The 12,178-nt window shown below is 37.0% G+C and overlaps 1 protein-coding gene across 1 annotated transcript in view; it reads left to right on the forward strand.

The window, feature by feature from the left end:
* The window catches only part of LOC122093619 (3-isopropylmalate dehydratase small subunit 1-like), a 2,239-nt gene extending 1,817 nt beyond the window's left edge, over nt 1–422 (forward strand). The window contains exon 2 of the mRNA XM_042663987.1: nt 132–422. The gene's annotated coding sequence lies outside the window, so the exon portion shown is untranslated. The remainder of the gene's footprint in view (nt 1–131) is intronic.
* Nucleotides 423–12,178: the final 11,756 nt, after the last annotated feature.

The following is a 12,178-nucleotide window of genomic DNA, read 5'->3' on the forward strand; positions in this document are numbered from 1 at the left end:
CCCCCCCCCCCCCCCCGGTGGGTTTCTTTTTGTCTAGGTATGTACAAGTCCTTTCTATTCTACTATAAATTTTTATATTTGTGATTTTCTTTGTACTTATTGGGACTCAGTTAAATCATGTTTGCCAGCAGGGTATGGAATTACAAGACTCTGGGATTCATGAATGTGTAAGTAGTGATGGTGGATGTAAGTCGTTTCTTTGAGAACCTCTCCTCGCCCTTGTATTTGTATTGTAGTTACTTGCTTTTTATGGAAAAGTAAATAAGAGTGTTTTCAGCTTGTATAATGTTGTGCTTTGTTCTTCCAGTTCATGTGGATTTTCCAGTTTTAGATGTTTCAATTTTATGTTATTGAACGATGAGGTGTATTTTGTAGCACTTGATTTGGCATGAGTGGCAATAAAATGTGATGGTTCTATAGGACAGGCTTGATTTTTCGGATGCTAGACACAAGATTTGGAATTTCCTTTTTGTCAATTAGTAATTGGATTTGAATTTAGATTCTACTCGGTAAGTAGAACTCCTACTCAAAGTACAACTCAAGTTATAAACCGATAAAGAAAATAAATATATTCTAACAAGGAAACTAAGACTCACAACTACTCAACAATAGGAGCACTCCCCCATCGTGAGTAGTCTTTAACATACTCCATTATGTAAACTTCAGAAATAAGTATTGTAAAATAAATTTAAGACTAAAAGAAGCAATAAAACAGAATATGATGCCTATAATTGTAATTTATCCATGTATTTGAACTCATCAAATCTCCCATCCCTTTTCTTTGATTCTTATGATCTTTGTCATGGAGAGCCCTATGTTCCTAACTCAACAGTGAAAAATGACAATCCTCATATTCATTAGCTATGTTTGGTATGCATTCTCAGAACGTGTGCTGGGTCTAGAAGGCATTATGGAATGACAGAAATGCTGTTTGGGACACATTCTCATTCTAATGAGATCATGAACAAACCTTGTTTTGGAATGGTAAAAAATCCCATTCTAAGTTCTTGTTTTGGCTTATCATTCCTTTTACTCCCAACTCCCGCCTTTGAACACTCTCTTTACGAGCTCCTTTAAACCCACACCTCTGCAATTCCAATCAATCCATCCCCTCTGCAACTCAAAAATATTTCAACACATTCAAATACCCACTCAACTCCCATTAATCTTGTAACATCATAAGCAATCTTTCCATGGTTGCAACTTCGAAGATTCTAGTAAAAGAACACAGGGAGGGGAAGAAAAGATGTCCTCTGTTCTTCAGCAATCTTCTGCAACTCAGAGCTCCGCAGAAATTCTTTTTAGCCAGAGATCTCAATGTGCTTAGTGTCTGGCTTCTTCAGTTCTTGATTCTAAACAATCACGGTAAGCATCCCAGTCTCCAGGATTGCCTTAACCCAATCCCTCTTCGTATTGTCTGGTAACCTAAACCTCCTGAAGAACTTGCCAATGCTACGCTCTAGTCGGTGCCACACATCGTTCTTCTCTTCTTGCTATTTACTTCTTTCTCCACTGATCTAAAGAACATTCCCATCAACTGCAATTTGTACTTCTTCCTTCTTAAGCCCAGGAAGGTCAACTGTGAATGGATTTTGGGGTTTCCCTCCAATCGTCACGAGATTGAGGTGTCGTGTACAGTGGTTGGGATGTTAGTGAGAGCAGAGGAGGTGAAGGGGAAACCCTCAAAGGGGTCCCAAAGGTTGAAAGAACTTGAGTTAAAGATGTTTGTTTTTGAGCTGCCAAAGAAGCTAGGAGTGAGCACCATTGTTGGGTTTTATTATTAAAGAAAAGATTGGATTGCTTTTAAAGATGGCTGATTTGGGAAATCACAGATTGACCGATATGTTGTTTCAGATGAACGGAGCAGAGCTTTTTCCTTCATCTTCAAGGTTTTTGTGTAAAACCTTTTCTTCATTAAGGTCTCTCCCTTATCTTCAAGGTGTTTCATTAAGCTTCAGAGGTTTTCTCATTTGATGGGTCGTGTTAAGGCCCACGGCCTTTTCTGCATCTTTTGTTATTTGTTGTTCATGAGTCTTGGATTTTGGTTGCATTCGGTGGTTGCAGACGAAAAATTTTCCGGTTTTGGCTTATCCTTTTTCTTTTATAGCTTTATCTGAAATGCAAACTTTGTCTGCGTTTTGATGTTAATTTTCAATATTTGGTAATAGTCCATAAGTGTTTAAAAATAAAAAAGTATTTTAATCATACACCCAAACAGTGTTCTCGTTCTCAGTTAAGAATGCACTCTATGTTTTGAGAATGGGAATGCGATACCAAACATACCCTTTGTTACGGGTTCCTTATTCAATTGAAATCTTGTAGGCTTTGCTTGGTTTGAAGAGAAAATAAAGGGAAAGAAGTGAAACCCAATCAATACAAAAATAAAAAGAAAATTGGAGTCATTATTTTATCTGAAATGCAAACTTTGTCTGTGTTTTGATGCTAATTTTCAATATTTGGTAGTAGTCCATGAAGTGTTCAATAAAAAAATATATATGTATTTTAATCATACACCCAAACAGTGTTCTCATTCTCAGTTAAGAATGCATTCTATGTTTTGAGAATGGGAATGCATACCAAACATACCCTTTGTTACGGGTTCCTTATTCAATTGAAATCTTGTAGGCTTTGCTTCGTTTGAAGAGAAATAAAGGGAAAGGAAGTGAAACCCAAACAATACAAAATAGAAACTTTGGAGCCAGTGAAAGTTGTGCTATGGTACCTAGAAATGGATAATGGTTGGCATCAAAGTAATGTTTTGGTACACATCAATAGTTATAAGAAACCTTACAGGTAGAACACAACTTTGGAATCAAGGCATGAAAACAAGAGAGATATTACAGAACGGTCTAGCCATTTAAATCATCCTTAAGAAATTTCAAAAGCAAAAACACCCAGTGGATCTGAATGAAACCGCTCAAAAAAGTATTAGCTCTCTGCTCGAGGAGAGGGAAAGCCCTTTTTACAGGGGAAGAAGGAGGTGAACCCTTTTATTGTCTACGAAAACAATGAAAACAAAAGTAGAAAAATAAAGGAGGGTATAATAGCATGGATGATGACCGAGGGGTGTTCCTTGTGGTGTCTACTTTCTGATGGTATGTATGGCATATACTTGGTAATCATTTTATTCCCCCCTTTCCATCCCCTTCACCATGCTAGGTTCTAATAACCTGGTGATCATTCAGACACTACCCGCAGATGTGAGTCGCAGTGCTTTCTAATGAACACTAGTTTAGCCTAGTGATGGCAGCAGCTTCAGCCTAAAGAGTCGGTGCCCAGGGAAGGAGGTCGTGGAATCGAATCTTATCATATATGGGTGTGTGGAGGTGGATGTGAATAGGAGTAGTTTGCAATGACACTCAGTCAGATAGAATAGCATAAAAAAAAAGTGTCTCAGTGCTGCCTCGTCTTAGAACAGGATTAACTGTGTCCACTGAACCTCACAGCCCAATTTGCTGCCCTGCTTCATTGCATAAAATTCCATTCTAGTTGGAGAGAGATTGGATGATCTGATCCAGACTGGACTGAAATGTGGGATCAACCAATTTGGAAATAGCCTGCAAATGCCCAACACCAAAAGCAGCAGGTTAATTTGTTTTTCTCATACTTGAAAACTTTCCTTCTCCCAACTTGTTTTCTGATTTCCCCTCAATGGTGAACTTTCACAGTTTCACCTCCCCAAATAATTGAAATTCCTTAGATTACACTGGCCCTTCTGTCTACGGCGAGAGCTAATCTGGCCGAGAGGTGCAGTTTCATGCCTGGTATGCAGACGTAGGGCCTCACGGATCAGGCACCTCAATAGCGCTACAAGGTGTATAGTGCACATCTAACGATCAAGAACATTCAGATACGTAGCCCAAGGCGCTTAAGCGCAGTTCAAGACATTTCTGAGCATTGGATGTGCGCTACATGCCCTGTAATGCTACAGTAACTCTCCCCCAGATTAGCTTGCCGCAGACAATTTTAATCCCTCATGGACCCCACCTGGGCCCTCTGCCTTTCTGGTCTTATGATGTTTCTTCCTGTCAGTGGAGATGGTAACGCTAGGTCTCTTCCTTGCACACCGTCTACCATCAAACTACCCTCATTAGTTTCTCCAGCTCTTACCCTACCTTTTTTTTTTTTTTTTTTTTTTTTTTTTTTTGTGGAATTTTCTTACGCTACTGAAATGATAGATATCGACAGTTATTATTAAACACGTGGCCACTGTCCTATAAAGTATGTAAAAAAAAAAAAAAAATTAGACACCGTGAGGGTGCCCATCACCTCTCACATTGGGGATGGCGGAGAGAGAATCAGTGGGAAATGCAATATGTTTTTTTGACCCCACACCAGGGCAGACAAGGACCCAAAAGGGGCCATTGGGCCACAATTATTACTACCACTATTATACCACGAGTTTGGATATGCATTCCTCTCCACGCCACCCCACCACACCACACCAAAGACATTGTCCCCTCGGGTCATCCCACCATCTGTAGGGGTTCTGACCATGACTACTACTATTATATCACAAGTTTGGATCAGCAGCTCCACAGTGGGAATGTCCCCTCAGGTCATCCCACCGTCCATAGATGGTTCTAGCCATGAGTCAGAGGTGTTAGACCCCCATGGGATGATGGGATGACCCAAGAGAGAACGTCCCCCAAGAGAGCTGATCTAAACCCTTATACTACTACCATTTCAAGAAGGGTAGGTGATAGGAAGGTCAAACTCAATCTCGCTGGACTTTAGCTAGACCTAACAATCTAACTGCTTACTGCTGAACTAGAAGCTAATCACAGACAGTTGAGCATGTGATCTTGTAATAGTATTTGAAAAAGTCTCGCAATATTGGACGAGTTTCATTCTTGGCCCTCAAAAATACAGAATCAATAAAGTTCAAACGAAATTAACCAGACCGACCGGTTCGACATCACTAACCCAACCATTTCGATAACTACATGTTCCAATAGAAGCCATTGCCAGAATGAGCATACTCAACTTGATCGTGATTCAATTTGAGTTTAAGGAAGATGAACAGAGCCAAAGAATAGAAATGTCAAAAGAGTGGAGACCTTCTAGAACACTATTTCCATATCTAAGACCTAATTAAACTAATCCCTTCTGCTTTTAGTAAGGAATTAAAAATGATATCTATGAGTCAAGTGGAAGAAGCAGTCAACATTATCTCCTCCCCTTTTTGTTTTTTTTGGGAGAAAATCTCTTCCCCTCCTTTGATACCCTACTCTTGTGGTCCTAGAACACTTGAGCAAATTCAAATTTACCAAATGAAGATTTTGGTCTTGAGGGATACTGAATCTTTGTAAGATATAAAAAAGAGTACTTTAGTGTTAAATAACCTATTAGCAGAAACATTAGGAGGGAAAATGACAGATTTTAGTACATTGTGGGTCTCTCTTGTCTCTGGCCCCAGTGAGGGTCTTGTGTTTTTTAGTTTTCTATTCATTTTTCATGCAAGGCAAGGATAACCTCTACAAGAGGGATGTAATAATTTTGATAGCAAGTGAATATATGCTCTACTGAGTGGATACACAATGGTGGGGTCATGACTCATGAGTGCCTATGATTGTTAAGACAAAGAATGACAAGAGGCATTTCAATGTGACTTGGATTTCCACTTCTACCTACATGGGAAACCTCTAAAGAATATTTATTTATTTTTTTTTTTTTTTTAAGGACCCACATGTTACCAAACAAGGACCGCAAAGTCTCATAACAAGACCCATAAAGGATATATAGATGGCCTATTGGGTGACACTTATTACTAATTGTTAATTACTAAATTATTATTATTATTATTATAAGAAGAAGAGAAAAGAATGATAGGGCTGAACTATCGACTTTTTCTAAATTTACAATAGTTTCAATTGTATAGCTACTAAACTAGGAACTCATCCTCAGGGAGCATTTAGAGATAGACCATTGTACAAATTTCCTCTCCACTCACCAAAATTTCCGATTTTCGATTTTGGAGTTCTGCCTCTTCATCTTTAATCTCTGTTGAGCTTTGCTGAAAATGAAATCTAGGCGAAGAAGAGCCGGAGAAGGAGAGTGTGTGACAGTTTGGTGGAGCTATTGAGGAAAACCCCAATGATTCATGATTCAAGCCACCATTCTTGCTGTTGTGGAGATGGGAAGGCTGAAGAAAGATTGAATAATTGAGAAATTTTTATGGATTTTTTTTTTTTTTTTTTTTTTTTAAACCAATTTCTTGCCCTCTTTGTAATTATTATGAAAGTTTCCATGGGTGATAGAGGTCAGGGAGGGCTCAAAATTGGCCAATTCTCATTGTGGTTTCCTTGAGAGCTTCTTCTAACACCTCTACTCCCTGCCCCTCCTTGTCCTCCTCAATCCCTACCACGCCTCTCCTCCCTCCCAAACCTGACCACCACAGTCCCCAACAGCGATCATTGGATATCCAATCTCACCTCCCTTTCCTACGAGAGCTGGACATATCTCTCTACAAGATTTCATTGTAAGTGAATTTACAAATATTATCCCTCATTCCAATTCACTAAAATGATTTAGAAGGATCGAAGAATAGATAGTGAAGCAAATTACTTCACTCTTCATATATATATATATATATATATATATATAAAGGGATTTTCTTATCGATACCTATCAATGTGTCAAATAATTTGTAATTTTATTTTTTTTCTCTTTTAATATAATATATAATTTTTTTTCAATAAGGTTAATAGTGTCATTTTTCATATATGTACTACTATACTCCAAAATGTGCATGACAGTAACAACTTTTGATAATGATGCAATGACATATCACTTTAAACTTATTTTTTTAAATCATTTTATACCCCTATCTTAAAGTACTTTTGAGAATAAGACGATGATCGATAAAATGAAAATGACAGATTCTAAATACACTTATAGCGGTGTCATTCAGCCACTCCCTTAAAAGAGAAAATGGGTTAAGGAACCTTTTCAGGCATGAAAATATCTACAACACACGGTGAAATTAGGTCTTTCACACATGTCAGTGTCTAGGTACCAGAAACGCTAGACGAATAAGGTTTTTGTTCTTAAAAAATAAATTAATTAAATAAATTAAAATAAAGTAACATAAAATAAAATAAAATAAGCTATTGTTAAAACCAAAATCAACATGTGGAAAGTCAAGTGGGTCCATATATCTGTCATGAGGATGAGCCCAATAATCTGACCATCATGAATCCATGATATGAAATCAACTGGTTGGATCATATCAAACTTGTGCTATACATAAAGGGTAGCCTAGGGCAGGGCACTTTTTTTAATCCCCTCCATTGCCATCTCTAATATTCATAAATATGTTTCATAACATTAACCTTGTTAGAGTGGACCAGAAACTTTCACTTACTTATATGGGATTTGTCTTATTACCAATCATGTGTAGATTTGGGACTTTTGAGACAGTGATGAGCTTATGCTAGGGTAAAGTTTTTGAGGTACCCAAAAACACCTATAGAAAATTTGGTAGAAGAAAAAACAATTCAAGGGGTGAGTAAGTGGGTTGATGAGCTTTATTTTGCTTGAATCACTAAGGTGGCCTTAGAGTCACTACCTTCATACTAGGGAGTTGTGCATTCATTTCAAGTTTCATTACCAATAGAAAGGAGGAGAATAGTTTACAAATACTTTACTTGCAAACTTCAAGTGCTTTTCTAAGCACTCACTGTGAGAAAGGAGGACCATTGGCACCTTCTAAGGATATTTTCTTATCCCATAAGCCAGCCAACTTGGAACAAAGCTCTTGGGCAGTCCCAAAGGTAGATGAGGCTATGTGCTTATTTTTTGCCTTTTGCTTTTCTTTATTTTCTCTCTTTAAATTTTGCCTCTTTAACACTGTTATCTTTTCTCCTTTTGTCTTTGTCTTTACTTCCTTTCAGCCACCCCACTCTTCTTTCAACCAATAAGAGAGACAAAAAAACAATGCAATGGAATCTAAAGTGCTTCTCAAGTAAAGGGTTAGGATGTAAAAGTGCTTCTCAAGTAGAGGGTAAGGAAGTGAGGTAAAAAATACCTTAAGTAAGAAATACAGTATAGACGAAGAAAGAAAGAAGGGACTTTTACTAGTTTGTTTTAGACATGTATTTAGCTTTAGGGAGACCAAGAGAAAGGAAGTAGAGCATGCATGTATGCTTTCTCTGAGTATATATATTTGTATTACTACTAATTCGGTCCTTGAACTCTGGTCACTTAGCATTTCCTTCTCCTACGTTGTTGGCTGTGAACTACATAATTTTTTCATTAAGTTGGACTCTCTTATTGTTATTCAATCTTTGCAGGATCTCCACCTCATCTTTCATGGATACACATGATAATTCTGTTAAGGATACAATGTCTTGTATTCTGTCACTTGTATAAATGGGTTGATTTCTGAAGGGCCGTTAAGAGGCCTGAGATTTTTAATTTTTTTAAGGTTATATGGGTATTTTAGTAAATTATTTATATAATTTTTTACTATATATTTGTAAGGAGGGTTCTTTCTCTTTAATCAATATGAGAGAGGTGTGAGGACGAGTGGTTGTAATCCTATTCTTCATTGATAGTGAAGCAAATCGCATCTCATTGTGGACTTAGGCAATATTACCGAATCACATATTTTTTCACATTTGTATTATGTGATTGTTTGTTTGATATTTCTATTCATTTTTGCATTGTTTGAAATTCTACAATTCTACAAATTTGTAGGGGCTTGAACTGCTTTTGATGCAACTAAGATGGATCCACCTTCTACACTGATTCCACGAGGAAAACAATGTCTCGGATTGGTTTACTTCTCATGCTTCATTATTTCGTCATTTTTTCATTTTTCTTTTGAGTTTGACCCACTTGAGTATTTTCTTCTAAATTGTTGCAAGCTGATGTACAAGATTTTATTTATCATATGGAAAAAAGAACGAAACCTAACCACATGATATGAAATAAAAGTTCCATCCGTATTGATGCCCCTGATACAAGGTTTGCATGGCCCACCCAAGGCAATGATTTCTTGTCCTTGCTAATGTCAATTTCCTCTTTTTTTGGAGAAAAACAAAAACAAAACAAAACAAAAAAACAAAAAAACAAAAAAACAAAAAAAAACAAAAAAAAACAAAAAAAACAAAAAAAACAAAAAAAACAAAAAAACAAAAACAAAAACAAAAACAAAAACAAAAACAAAAACAAAAACAAAAACAAAAACAAAAACAAAAAAAAAAAAAAAAAAAAAAAAAAAAAAAAAAAAAAAAGAGTAAAAAACAAAACAAAAGAATGAATGGCCAACTAGTTGTATTTAGAGGAAATGGTCTGTCATCATCTCGACGACTTGGTCAGGTAGGGCATTTTGGGCATGCCAAGTGCCCAGGGTGGACCTTTTGTTGGGGGAGAACTTTCTACAAGGGTGCAAGTTTGGCCTTGTGCCTATGCGAAGGGTGGGTCACAGTTGGAAATTTTTAATCCTGAATATAGGGGGTTCGGATCAGATCGGGTCAGGGTTGAGGCTTTCTAATTCAATTTTTGTCTTCGTTTTCTTCTTTTTGTTCTTTTATTCTTCTTCTCCTTTCCCCCTCCCTGTGATCAGGGTCAATTAAGGCCAGTCCACCCAACCCTAAGGACAAGCCAAGATCAGAATTTTTCAGCCCTGAGTCAAGCTTGGGTCCAGATAACGGGACTTAGGGTTAAGTTGGGATTTTAAAAGCCTAGCCCAACTTGACCATGTTGCAGTCCTACCTATAAGACACGTTTGTAAAGAGAAGATTATCTACGTCATCTGAAAATCCATCCCATGTCAATTTGATTAGAATATTTTGTGTGCATATTATCCGGATCTCTTGGCTTCATGATTTAAGGAATCGGTATTGAAGAGTGATTCGTATTGGAATCAGCAAGTAGCGGTATTGGTTTAGGGCCAATCTGATATTGGTATATCAATAAGGATCAAGGGAACCTGACCCGCCTGGCGCAAGAAACGTCCAAACACAGCAATGTATGAAAAGACCCAACTACTCTGCTACATCTGAGTATTATCATACCTTGTTGTGTCAAGGCATTCCTACGTGAAACCGGCAGAGTTCCCTTACCCATAAAAAGGAAATAATTAAAATCAAACCAAGCTGACCATTTGACACCCTTTTCTTTGACTTTCTTTTTAGCATTTATGGATTAAAAAAAACTATGGACTGGTTATATTCTTTTAAGTCCGGATCCATTCAGTGGGTACCCCATCTCACACCATTCATGGGATCCACACATCGTGGATGGTGTAAGATGAGGTGGGGTGGAATTAAATAGGCCAGCACATGGCTTCTCTTGGACCTCTAAGTGAAGAAATTTTAATTATTCCTGCAGACTTTCCTAATGATCTGAAGATCATTATGGAAGAGGATGCAGTCCGCATGGTGTATTATAGAGTCTAAAGTTCTTACTCTATGATTGTTGTGTTTTCCTTTTTATTCGCAGGGCATGTCCTGCTTGTGTTAGGAATTCTATAACTTTTCTCTAGGTCTGTCCTAAGAAGGTTAAGGGAATTGCCTCTTTTATGTACTCTTTTTAATTTTTTTTTTCCTTTTTCAATACAAATATATCACTTATCAAAAAAAAAAAAGAAGATGAGGTGGGGTGGTTACTCACATGGGAGAGAAACCTGATTCATATTCTTACCTAAGACTATGTCCCATGTCATGAACTATGAGTTGTGGATATATTTTAATTAAGAAAAAATATATATTCTAATTAAGTGGAAAAAAAATAAAAAAGGTGTGAACTCATAAAAAGGGTTTCAAACAATTAACAAAGGCAGGCCAACAAGAAGGTGACCCTCCAAAGGGGAATACCATGCTTTCTCATGAAAGGATCAGTCCACAGCGGCGCCTACCATACCAGTAGCAAAGCAAAAAAGCCCATTTCAAGTTTAGAGAGAGAGAGAGAGAGAGAGAGAGAGAGAGGTTTGGACTTCCATATGATGTTGAAGGTATAATGTACAAAAGCACTCTTTACCATGTGAAGAGGAGGGTTTGATCTGATGGATTTTAATTTCTTTTTCTTCTTTTTTGAAGTGGAAGATGGAAGATGGAACCACATATCTCTACTTTTACTTACTTTAAAGCTCAAATGCACATTACATTCTGAGAGTTGGTCCCATCCCTGTAGCCCAAGGAAGGAGCTAGCTTAGGAGGAATAAAGCAGAAAAGAAAAAGAAAAAAAATAAAAGCTTTATTGTTTCTTCCATGAAACATATTCATGCTTAACATATCTTTTATATGAGAACCATATAATATATCAACAAACATCATCATCTCATCTCATCTCATCTCATCTCATCGTCTTTTTCTTCCTCTTTTAACATATCCAAGACGCCACTGTTTCTCTTTCTATCAAGCCCTTACAAGTGCAAAACATGCAGAGTTTCACCAGATAGGGCAATGCATACTACTTATCTGATTCCTATCCATCAGTGACAGAATCAGTCTACCAATTGCAAGTGTTGTGGAGACTTACAGGTATTCGAGCATCTGTCCTTAATGGCTAGCTTTTAAAGATGAATTCTACTTAAGTCCTTAATAAGTGATATTAGAGTAAAGTTATAGCAAAGGTCAAGATAGCAAAGCCAGGGGATGAAAACTGCTAACTTCCGAGATGCTTCTGCATGGAAGGAGAGATTTTTTGGCTTCCACGTGAATGGTGCAATTAACAATTTCATATCAAAAGTGAATAGCCTAATGTAGAGACTTTATAGGTATTTAGACACTCTAATTAATGGCTACCTTTTAAGGATGTGTTCTATTCAAGTCCTTAAACAAGTGTTATGTACGTCTTTTAAGAATTGTTCAGATTTGAAGGAACTCTCAACCAGTAATAATATTTATTTTTTTCCATCGACAACATTCCTTGGACACTCACCCCCCCCTCTCTCTCTCCATATATATATATATATATATATATATTGTGCTAGAGTATTATTCATTTTCAACAAAGAAAGTTTTGTAAGCTTAGAAAAATAAGAAGGCAAAACTTCCAAAAAAGCAAAAGGACATATAACTCAAAATTTGATAAGACTTGAGTTCTTCTATCATGACACAAATATTAGTTCTTTGAAATGATCAGAGGACTACCTAATAGGTTTAGTTTATTGCAGTTATTGATGACATTATGATTTCTTATATTATGATTAAGAGGGAGATACTTGACT

The sequence above is a fragment of the Macadamia integrifolia genome, chromosome 2 (genome assembly GCF_013358625.1).
Source record: "Macadamia integrifolia cultivar HAES 741 chromosome 2, SCU_Mint_v3, whole genome shotgun sequence".
Taxonomy (NCBI): domain Eukaryota; kingdom Viridiplantae; phylum Streptophyta; class Magnoliopsida; order Proteales; family Proteaceae; genus Macadamia; species Macadamia integrifolia.